General features: G+C 44.4%; 1 protein-coding gene across 3 annotated transcripts in view; it reads right to left on the reverse strand.

The window, feature by feature from the left end:
* The window catches only part of TLN2 (talin 2), a 418,441-nt gene that overhangs the window by 346,369 nt on the left and 59,851 nt on the right, over window positions 1-12,221 (reverse strand). For 2 of the 3 annotated variants that reach the window (XM_041740721.1, XM_041740682.1), the window contains exon 2: window positions 3,991-4,080. The gene's annotated coding sequence lies outside the window, so the exon portion shown is untranslated. Of the gene's footprint in view, window positions 1-3,990; window positions 4,081-4,509; window positions 4,531-12,221 lie in introns of those variants that run through there. The other variant, XM_041740692.1, reaches the window with a different exon arrangement.

The following is a 12,221-nucleotide window of genomic DNA, read 5'->3' on the forward strand; positions in this document are numbered from 1 at the left end:
GCAGCTGGCCAAACGACATGCTGCCAAATGTAATCCATGGGTGCAGTGATGCGCTCTGGCTACAGAGCCACAGCTACTTAACTGATTGCCTCTACTCTCAAAAGGGCGTTTGAGGGCATTTGTTATCATGGAAATATTTCTACTGAACAAAACATCTGGGGGAGGCAGCTACTGTCCTGACAACAATGAAGTCTCATTAGTAAGGCTGGTGCCAAGCCTTGTGGCCATTGTCAAGATGGTTTTCTTAGAGCACAGACTGAGCTTCCACTTCTTCATTCTTACTATCAGCTGCAGAATGTATACCCTCAGGGAGAGCAATTCCCAGGGAACAAGGTCAAGGCAGATCCAGGAGCAAAGAATTGCTTTTGATGATCTTCACTGCATCTACTCAAAACAGAAGCCCACCAAGTAAGCCTCCCAGAAGATTCATCTAGAGATAGAGAATAACACTTTTTAAAGGCAAGAGTATATATACATCGGGGACTTGCACACAAGAAGTGGTGCTGGCCCCAAAGAGGTCTAAGTGCAGGAATGGACAGGGAACCGGCTGCTATACAGAGGGAAAAAGCCTGTTTTAGGGTGGCCCAGTCAGCAAAACCCATCCCCCAGGGAATTATCTCAGCCTTCTCTCCTTATCATCATCCACCTGTGTTAAAGAGATCTACCATGGATGCCTGCTGCCTGACAAAGCGGGACCATGACTTTGCCATGGAAAACTGTGCTTTTAACAAATGTCAGTAATTCTGGGTCTCAGGAGACCCCAGACAGAGGCTTCCCAGGGTGGCCACGGCAAACATGTCAAGGAGTTTCCCTCTGGAGCAAGGACAGAGGGGAAGGAATCGGCCAAGGTCATTGTGGGCAGCAAGGAACAACCTCCAGCCTGAGCCATATTTTCCCTCTCAAACATGTGGGAGCATAAGTAGTCACCCCTGACCATTTATCAATACTCAGCATCAATGGGTATAAACAAGAACAGGTAGGATGCAGAGAAAAGGAACCATCAGAGGGGACACCAGGCAAGCTTAGAGGGCCTCTGTAATAAGCCCTTGAAGGCTGAACTGCAGAATCAGCAAAGACATCTTGATAAACCCCAGCTGGTTAGAGACTTTGTTCAAAGCCCTATGAATGCCCATATCTGGCATGGGCATATTTTGGAAGGCTTTTTGTATTTATTTAGCTTTCAAAATGACAAAAATTGTTTAGGATCCACATTCTGTGTTCATGAGGACCTCTACACAATCAATTAGGAATATAAATTAAAAAAAAAAAAGGTGTCTATCTTTTGACCTTGAAATCCTATAACAATGCCTCCTCTCTGGTCTTCAAGGATGTATTATAAAAATGCTCATTGCAATATTACCAAGTAAATAAGTAAATGGGGAGACAGAGGGCAAGAAGCCCAGCCAGCAACTGGAGAATGAAAGGTCACATAAAAATTTTTTATAAGGGGCACCTGAGTGGCTCAGTCAGTTAAGCACCTGGCTTTGGCTCAGGTCGTGATCTTGGGGTCCTGGGATTGAGCCCCACATCGGGCTCCCTGCTCACCGAGGAGTCTCCTTTTCCCTTTTCCCTCTAGCTTCCCCACTGGTGCTCTATGTCAAAAATCTTTAAAAAAAAAAATTTTTTTTTTTAAGATAAGATGTTAAGAAACATACAGTTGTTAAATACAGGATAGATTTTTATTAGCATGGAATCAATGTCTATAATACATTCATTTTTAAAGCATTATGCAGAACATTGTTTTTGTTAACTAAACTGCTTTCCCACAAAGGAGCACAATGAGGATTTTATGTAGATTCCTGATACCACCTTGAAAAATGTTTTTCTTCTCTCAAGAAGCAAAGAGGGTTAACAATATCATTTGTTTTTAAGCCAGTAAAGAGAAAGGAGAAAGAAGTAAAATCTGGCAGATTCCCAAATAGTCATTCCTTTAATTTTTTTTTTTTAATAAAAAGAAATATGCCTTGGAGGATCCCAAATGTAAACAAGAATTGTGATCGGATGTCATCATGGATCCACAATTTCATACAAGGTAATAAAATGGTATTTTTCTAAATTCCATTTAGAAAATAAAATCTGTTTGCTAGAATAGGAGTACCTATGGGCACTCAACCATAGGCTGCAGGGAAAATAATTGCTCGCCCCCAAACCCCAACTGCCCTGTTGGCTTTAGGGTTGGGAAATTCTGAATGGCAGACAATGCTGGCTTTAGGGTTGGGAAATTCTGAATGGCAGACATGACAGGATCCTGTGTCTTGAGGCAGGAAGGATGGCAAGTAAATATCCGAGTACTGTTTAATACTACATTTGAAGGGAGGAAAAGCCTGTAGCTCTGTCCCCTAGCATCCTAAGATTTGTCACATTGTGATTAAAAAAAAAAAAAAAAAGTACAGTCTGGTACAAAGAAGGGGACAAGTCTCAAATCTGGAATACAACACAGGCGCAGAAGGCTACAGTCCATGGCAGATGTGGCCAATATGAGGACTATCAAAACAAAGGATCAGCAGGTCCCTGTTTAGGTATCTTCCCCTTCCTCCTCTTTTATTTTTTTTAAAGATTTATTTATTTATTCAGAGGGGGGGCCTGGCAGAGACACAGAGGGAGAAGAAGGCTCCATGCAGGGAGCCTGATGTGGGACTCGATCCCAGGTCTCCAGGATCACGCCCTAGGCTGCAGGCGGCGCTAAACCGCTGCGCCACCAGGGCTGCCCCCTCCCCTTCTTGTAAAATAACAGATTGTAAATTACTATTAGAACTTTGTCAAGTAAAAAAATATTTTAAGAAATAAAAACCTGTTGGAAGAAAGAATGTTTTTTTAAGATACTTATCCAACATCTTCGGCCCCCATTTGTTCTCTCCCATTACCACAAATAATTGCAGACCCCCAAGAGAAGATCTTCTCAAGTCCACAAAAGGCCAGGAAACACCTACCATTGTATTTACTTGTGAAGGCTTCTAATTACCAGAGACCAATATGACCACTTAAGTTACCACTCTAGTGTTTGCTCTGGGATTCATCAGCAGTGCCTATCAATTCATGGCTCTTCAGATAGGTTACTCTAGATAAGCAAATGGAAGAAAAAATTACTTCGTGGGGTTCATTTAACAAATGTTTTTTGAGCTCAAAGCTGAGAGCTGCGCCCTGGGAATACAAAGATAGATGAAGCATAATCCGTCCTCGAGAGGTTCATTTCTACAAAGAAATTGGCCTCAAACAGAAGAAAAGAGCCCAGCTAGAGGGGATGCAGCCAGAAACAGGTAGAAAAGGACACTTCAGATAGCCCTCCAACGAGCGGCTGGGATGTGCACATCATACTCTAAAGAGCATCTACAACCACTCCGTGTGCCAAGTGACAGTCCTCTCCCTCCTTTTGCTGTTGAGGAAACATATGCAGAAAACAGAAGCAACTTATCACTGGTGCCCATATGAGAAACTCAAATATTCGTTTCAAGAATGAATGTATAGTCTATCAAATAACTGAAGAGACCAATCCTCTTTTAAGTGCCAAGACAAATGTAGGCAAGGATCTAAAAGAAAGAAAGAGAGAGAGAATAGTGGGGAGGAGGTGTCTTTAAATGAGTCAGCTACGGCCTCTCTAAAAGGGAGAGTAATATGAGAATAAGACATGAATGAGGAAGAACAAGGGGGAGAAGAGGTCAGGCAGAGAAACAGCACCTGCATTTGCCCCCATAAAGAATCTGTTCCTGTAGGTTAGTAAAGGCAGAGAATCAATATTTGGCGCTGGTGGTAAAACAAAACAGCTCCAAGGAGGCAGAATCAGAAGACCCCTCTACCTTTATGACTGCTGGGGGCAAAAAGGTCATGTCTGTGGTCACAGCTGCCATTTCGAAGGCTCCTGGAGCTGGGTGGGAGAAAGGCAGTCCCTCAGGCGGATCTGGCTGGATGTTGGGATTACTGACCACAGCCCTCCAGCCCTCAGATCCACACATCTACAGTTGCTTGCAAAGTAGAAACATGCAGATTACTCACAGTTTTCAACAAGTTGATCCAGGAATTTGTGGGCAGCAAGACATCCAAGGGTCTGGGAACCCAATCCAGGTGTTACCCTACAGCAGTGCGCTGGCAAAGAGGAGACAAAGGACATGTGTCAATGCAGATGGCCACGTTAGTGGGTGTGCAATATTCTCCCAACACTGAAGGACACCAGTGGGGTTCAGATGAAAAAGTGGTTAGAAAAGGAAAACCTGAGGCAAGTGGTCTCCAGGCACTGTGCAGTTGTACAGCTGGTAACTGCTCTGCCCTCAGTCTCGGGAGGGGCACCATTCTACCTCCAGCAGCTCTAAAGCAGCCTCTCTGCAAATCCCCCCAATATGGGGGGCCCTGGCAGACGACTATCCAGAGTCCTTGGAGGTCACTGGACTCTTCCTGTCTTTACAGAGGAGGAAAAATCAAGACTCAGAGAGGAGCTGCCTTACCCAAAATTAGCAGCAAGTAATGGCAACCCTAGGAATGGAATTGCAGACCCAAGTCTATAAAGCTTAAATTTACCTGTAAATTACTTTCCTTAATAAAACTCAGTTTCTAAATGTTACTCTTACTCTGTCTGGCTCTTAATGGATGAAACCAGACAGAGCAGCCTGCATTTCCAAATGTTAACCGCTCCCCTAAATTCTCCCCCCATACTCCCCAAAGACTTCCAACAGCCAAAGTGAAACTCCTGGTTTTCTTCAAAAACAAAACTTAAAAGAAAAGCTTTCACACTGGAGTATGAGAAGTCTAAAAACTTGGTTTAAAAAAAAAACAAAAAACTTAACACCTAAAAAGTCTCAATTTATGAGACATAAGGAACACAAGGCCAAAACCAAAGCTCCTTTCCCATACATCAGGTTTACAGACCCAAGAGACCAGAAACCACCCAGGAAATGCTGAGACTCTAAGCAGGGCTTTTTTTTTTTTTTTTTTTAAGATTTTATTTATTTATTCATGATAGACACAGAGAGAGACAGAGACAGAGACACAGGCAGAGGGAAAAGCAGGCTCCATGCAGGAAGCCCAACATGGGACTCGATCCCAGGACTCCAGGATCACGCCCTGGGCCAAAGGCAGGCGCTTAAACCACTGAGCCACCCAGACTGCCCTAAGCAGGGCATTTCAAAAAATGGGTGGGCTAAGACTGTTGCCAATGGTCATTTTGTTAAAATATGATCAAAATGCTAATTCTCTAGAAAATGAGTCTCCTGATTACATTTTTAAAAATCAACCTTCAGGGATCCCTGGGTGGCGCAGCGGTTTGGCGCTTGTCTTTGGCCCGGGGCGCGATCCTGGAGACCCGGGATCGAATCCCACATCAGGCTCCCAGTGCATGGAGCCTGCTTCTCCCTCTGCCTGTGTCTCTGCCTCTCTCTCTCTCTCTGTGACTATCATAAATAAATTAAAAAAAAAAAATCAACCTTCATCTAATTATATATTAAACCGTAATCATCTAAATAGCTCTTTCCCTGGGGTTTTAGTTCCAGCCGACCCTGACAAGGCAATGCATACATGGACACATCACACCTAACTTTGCAGACCAGCAGTCAACTCGTCCATAAAAAAGAAAATGAATGGAGTAAAACTCCTGTATCCCTCAGCTAAAGTGCTGAAACAAAGCTGAAAGTACCTCACACAAGTTAGCTCACACAAAGCCTAATTACCCCCCTACTTTGAAGACGTGAATGTCAGTCATTGTAAGTTTAAATTGCCATATCTCTTAAGGAAATAACTAGGAAGTTGGTAATAACAATAGTTGTATTCTGTTTCTAGGGAGTGAGCTTGAGCAGTGACACATGTGCCCCCACCCTCGCTAAATGGGTATTTTGGATGTATTTCCCCAGAGTCCATTATTTATAAGGCAAAAGTTAGGGTTTCTCTTGCATCAATTGGAACTTAGGCAGTGAGGTCATTTGTTTTGAAACTACAGCAACCATCCCAATTTTTCCCCCATTTTGGCATTCTAGTCAAGAAAAAGAGATGCAGGTTTCAGAGAGAGCATAAAGCCTGCGAGGCCACCGGCAGCATGCTCAAGAATTCCACCCCGGACAATCCACGGTATAACGAACCGCTCATTTTCCTTTCAACACTCAGGCACGCTCAGACGTAAAAAGTCAATGCAGACACACAAGCCAACCCAATATATTTCAAGAATCTTCAACAGCTCCAGCATCCATTTAAAAAACAAAAAACACAAACCTAACGCAATTGCTATGTTATTCCTTATCCTTACAGAGGAGGAGAACCCACCAACTTCTCTAGAAGGATCACGGACTCTTTCACCCAAGGGAGGATAATGCATACAGTTTCAAAGAGTTCATAAGTTTCTCTATGTACATCTAGCTGAGGACCCCTGCTGAATTAAAATGTTTTGTAATTCTCTCCAAACTTTCTACCACTCCTTTGTAAACCGGGGTGTGAATGACAACCCCATTTGCAAAGAAATACACGAGAGCAGGGACAACTGAGGAAGCTGGTTTCTAGTAGCACTTTCGTGGAGAAAGTCAGACCCACAGCGAGCAATGCTCACAACACTCAGAGGTTCTGCTCCTCTGGGGATGCTTTGCCGAGCAGTTTCACCTGGAAGCTTCCCAAAGCTATGTTCCTGATTGATTTGGTGGTTGAGTTTTCAAAACCAAGAATGAACATCAGGGAACAAAAATACACATTATTTAGGAATGCATATATAGGTACTAACAGTAAAGAAAGCAAATAGGTCAAAATAAAAAGTTAAGACACTTGTCACATCTGAGGTGATAGGGGATTCTGGGCTGTATTTGTAACATTGATTTCTTAACCTGGTTGTTGGCTTCACAAATGTTCATTTTACTCTTCAAGTTGTACCTCGACATTTTATGTGCTCTTCTATGTGTAGGTCACAAAGCAACTTTTCCTTTTTTCTTTTTGGGGGGTAGGGGAGTTGGGGTCAGGTCAATGACAAGGACTTCCAGCCCCCATTTGAGACAGGCCACTAAGCCTGTGAAATGAGGTCTGTTCTTGTGAAAGGGTGGGGCTCACACAGGAACAGTTAAAATTCTGGCCCCGGGGACACCATCTATAAATACATTTTCATTTTTAAATGTCCATGCCCTGGGACAGGGGGGGGGGGGGGGGGGGGGGGGGGGGGGGGGGGGGGGGGGGGGGGGGGGGGGGGGGGGGGGGGGGGGGGGGGGGGGGGGGGGGGGGGGGGGGGGGGGGGGGGGGGGGGGGGGGGGGGGGGGGGGGGGGGGGGGGGGGGGGGGGGGGGGGGGGGGGGGGGGGGGGGGCCCCTCCCCCCTCTACACCAACACAAGTATTCAATCCCATCAGTCCATCCTGCTCAGGCTCTATTTCCCCAAGGGCTGAACAACAGCACTTCTGCAAACCCTGTCCCCATGTTCCTCTGGGACGTACTGAGAAAGCATGTGACTTTGGAATGCACAGGCACACTTCTTTACGAAGGACCCAGCTCCTGGGTAAGTAGCATTGTTAAACCAATGGCATTTATAAATTCCCTCCATAGTCATGGATTTCTTGAGACAGCTCAACCTCCACAGTTCTTCTGATTCACTGGGTGTGTCACATGGGTCTCGAATTTAGACCGTTCCCTTGGTCCTAAAATGCATTTAGTTATGAACAGACAGAAATGGCAATGTTGTTCATGCTCATCCCAGATGAGAAGTCTGCTTACATGCTCCAAGTAAAATAAGGAAGCAATGTAGGATCCTGGTCAAGAAGCCTCTGGAATCTTTTCCCCCGCCAAACACAAGTGTTTCTCATTTGGCCCAGGCTGTTTCAATTACATGCCAAGACAAGACAAAGAAAAACCCCACTACCACCCACTCCTGCCTTCATGAAGACATTATAAATTATCTTTATTACGTCATATAAGTAGAGTTGCCTCACATAGGGTAATGCTGACAAATGGTTACAGGAGCAGTTTTACTCAACAACTGCTTTATTCGTAGGTGTTCTTCATTCCTTGGTGTCTGCCAGGCAGCCGCCTTATTGCTCTCCAGAAACCCAACAGCTTGGGGATGTGGGCTCTGTCTGAAGCCTTTGACGTTAAATTTCTAAAGAATGGTCACGAACATCAACATTAAAAAAAAAAAAGAAAGAAAGAAAAGAAAAAGCCTCCTTTGTAACATTAAATAACTTCAGAAACAAAAATTGACTGAATGGAGTGTCTTACTCTTCTAACTTCCCCTAGCTAGGTAATTCCCCCAGTCAGTAGTTTTAACTTTTGACATTGACTCCACAGGCCAAACCTGTTGTCACCATTCAGTTAGAGGCATTTCAAATATGCTTATAACAGCAGGCTATCTCTTCTGGCACATTTTGTAGATTAGGTCAACTTTCAAGTAAGGTGTTTAAATCCTCAGCGTCCCACAACAGCACTAGGTCCATCCCCTTTGCAGTGTTGGTTACAGGTTCACACTCCAAAATGCAAGCCAAAAAGCTTTTCCATTAAGCCAAAACATAGGAAAGTCAACAACTTTGAAGTACCTGAATTCTTAAAGGTTAGACAACCTTTATTATCATGGTCCCTTTTCCCTAAAGTCCTCTGTTGTTGAGCATGTGAACTTATCCCGGATTCTACACCAAAGATTTCTTTTGTTCCCTCTAGAAATTTTAGATGCAAAAGTAATTTTGGAGATTCCTGGGCCCATGACTTAGCAAACTCTGCCAGAATTTCACCAAAACAGGAGGGGGAGGGGGATCACCTGGCATTGAGAAGGGACTCACAATAAGCATGAAATTGCCTTCATTTATTAAGTTCAATGATCCAGCTTAAATTCAGATTGTGAAAATTTTGCACTCATTCAATAGTGTATGCTTGCTTTCATTCAAAAGTAACCTTGTTTCTTGCTTCTTCCAAGTTTCCTAAGCAAAACAAGGGCTCTAGTAGAGTCTTAGGTTTATTCTGTGGTCTCATATACTCTGCTTCACCACTCAGAAGTTCACCCCCATCCAGGAAGCAGCAGCAATCTTTTTTTTTTTTTTTTTTAAAGATTTGACAGAGAGCAAGCCTGCCCGTGCGCAGGCTGCCTGCAAGCCTGTAAGCATGCGCGCGCGCACACACACACATACACATACACACACCCCAAACCAGGGACAGTGAAAAGGGGAGAAGAGCAGGCTTCTCACTTAACAGGGAGCCCAATGAAGGGCTTGATTCCAGGACTCTGGGTCATGACCTGAGCTGAAGGCAGATGCCTAACGAACTGAGCCACCCAGGCACTCCAGGAAGCAGGAATCTTGACTCTGCCATTCCTTTTAAGGCTGAGGAACCTACTGCCCAATTGTTCGGCATCTTGACCAAAAGAGTGGAGGGTAGGCCCCAGGTATAGTACCCAAGTCTCTGGGCTCTCAATGGGCTCTCTAGCTCTTTGCATCTATTGATTCACAGCAACTCTTAACTTCATAAAGCCATGGTCTACTTCAACATCTGCCCCTCACACCTGCTCTATATTTAGAGAGGTTAAGGTTGTTAAGGGCACTCTTCCAAGCTTACCCCCAAGGTCTGCAAAGTGGGAGACCAATCCATCACCATCTTCAGATTGCCAAAATCTTCTTGGCCTCAGAGCATTTTGCTTTTTCCCCTACTCACTATACACATTTTCCTAAGCACAACCATTAGCTCCAATCAAAAGTACAGGCTGCTTAGTAAAGACAAGTCCTTCAAATCCAAAACCTGAAGAGAAAACCACAATCAAATCCGCTTGAGGGAAAGCGGTCATCCCAAACACAATGCATTTCAGTTCAGAACTATGTTTACCACTTTCCTGTAAATGGCCTTTGAGTCAGTTTTATCTACTGTAAGAGCCCTAGTAAACAGTATTTTAGCTGTGTATTTCACATTTCCAAGCAAAAAAGGATGGGGTTCAAGCTATCTAAGAGTTGTGTTTATGAATTCCCAGGGTCATCATCTACAACTAAAACACTGCTTTCAACCAGGAAGAATTCTCCATCAATGGGGGATATTTGGCAATGTCTGGAGACATTTTTGGCTGTCACAACCGAATCGGGGGGCCAGGGAGGGGAGGGCAGCAATGTATGCTACTGGCATCTAGTGGGTAGAGGCCATGGTGCTAAACGTTCTAGGACACACAAGGCAGCCTCCATAACAGAATCACCCAACCCAAATGCCAATGGCATGGAAGCTCAGAACCCTTAATTCAAATACAGGAAGCAGGAAAAATACTTGGGCAAAGTCCCAAGTCCTAATTCTTCCCCTAGTAGGCTGCTTGGTCTGGACATAGCACCTGAATTCCTAGGTCTCCAGTTCATGGTGACTCAACAATGACAATGTTGGCCCATTGCAGAGATTTTGCAACTTTTTTTTTTTTTAAAGATTTATTTATTTATTTATGATAGACAGAGAGAGAGAGAGAGAGAGAGAGCGCGCGCCAGAGACACAGGCAGAGGGACAAGCAGGCTCCATGCCGGGAGCCCTACATGGGACTCGATCCCGGGACTCTAGTATCACGCCCTGGGCCAAAGGCAGGCACCAAACCGCTGAGCCACCCAGGGATCCCAGATTTTGCAACTTCTAAACTGGATTCAACTATTACTTCTCAAAGCCTTCCAGTAAGTATGGCAGTTCAAGCCTGGAGCTATTCACTGTCTCTTACTGTATAACCTTTGATCAGGGACATCTCCCCACCAACCAGTCTTCTCTCAGCCCTATCTCACTTCCACTGAGAGGAGGAGCAATGCTGTTTAAAACAACTGGCTTCTCTTTATCACCACCCACCAAAAAAAGTCCCTGGTGATCTCCCAAGTTCACAGAAATGAAACGCAGAGAGCTCCTGGACCTGAAGAACTCCTTCTATTTTTTTTTTAATTAATTTTTATTGGTGTTCAATTTACCAACATACAGAAAAACACCCAGTGCTCATCCCGTCAAGTGTCCACCTCAGTGCCCGTCACCCATTCCCCTCCAACACCCACCCTCCTCCCCTTCCACCACCCCTAGTTCGTTTCCCCGAGTTAGGGAAGAACTCCTTCTAATTCTAAAATGATTCGTTGCAGTCAACAAACTGAGGACTAATATGGAAACTGCATTTCACATTCTATCTTCTGCTTTGCAAAAATGTGTAAGCAACAAAGTGAGACAGCTTTACAATAAAATTAAAAAGAAATCACATGGGGTGCAACTGCACTCAATGATGTATATGGTTTTTGCATTTTCATAATTCTTAGCAACCACAAATCAGCCTGCCACCCCAGCTTAGGAAGTAGACTCAGTATCAAGTCACTGTTTTATGGATGGAGAAAACATGCTACTACCTTGCCATTCCCAAAACTGTCCACTGGCTCTAGCTGAAGGCACACACCTCCCATGGAATTATCTCAGAGGCTGGGCCTCTCCATATAGAAGCCCAATGGCTTCTAGAACTCAAGAACACAGAAGTTGTTTTCCAAGTAAAAGTCTCCCTTTCAGAAAAAGGAATTTAACCTGTCTGATGTGGGGAGAGGATTAACATCTTTAACTGACTCCCAAAGCTCAGCACTGTGCATGTGTTCCTCACACAGTCCAGGACAATGAACCATCCACCCAGCCATGCTGCATAGGCATCCTCCTGCCTCCAATATCCACAAGGCCAAGGGTTCTCCAGATCTCAAGTGAGGACAGAGTAGTGGGCTAACCGAAAAAATGGGAGAAGGCATCCAGAAGAAGAAACAAGAGGGAAGCCAAACTTGTAAGACTAAAAGGCACACACAGCCCAGGAGCTAAAGTGTTGAACACATTTCATTCACCTCGAACAAAAGAACAAACACCACTATGAATTTCCTAGTACATCCAACATCCATAAACCAAATGAGAAAGGTAATCCAGAGATTGTGGAGGGGGAGACCAGTACAAACACCACGATGGCAAAAGAAGGTTAATGTTCCAGAGCAAGGCTTCCTCTCAGCAAGCACAAATCCGAAATCATAATAAAAATGCTGAAGGACTTAGTCACAAGCCCTCCCCTCAGCCATCAGAAGGAATGGCAAAAATGCTGAGTGCTGGGAGCCAGAATGATTCCATTTTCCTTCTAACTGTGCAAACAATTTGCATTTAAAATGAGCATTTCATCAGACCTTCCAAGAATGCCTGATATTTGGCTGCTAACAAGAATAAAAGTGATCCTCCACAATACCCAGTTTCTAATTATTTACTCACAGCTAAGTATCTGGGTTCCCTCGTAGACTGAGGAACGCTTGCAGCTAAACACATCTTTCAAGTCAGAGAGAACTTAAGT

Source organism: Vulpes lagopus, chromosome 2, assembly GCF_018345385.1.
Source record: "Vulpes lagopus strain Blue_001 chromosome 2, ASM1834538v1, whole genome shotgun sequence".
NCBI classification, from domain to species: Eukaryota; Metazoa; Chordata; class Mammalia; order Carnivora; family Canidae; genus Vulpes; species Vulpes lagopus.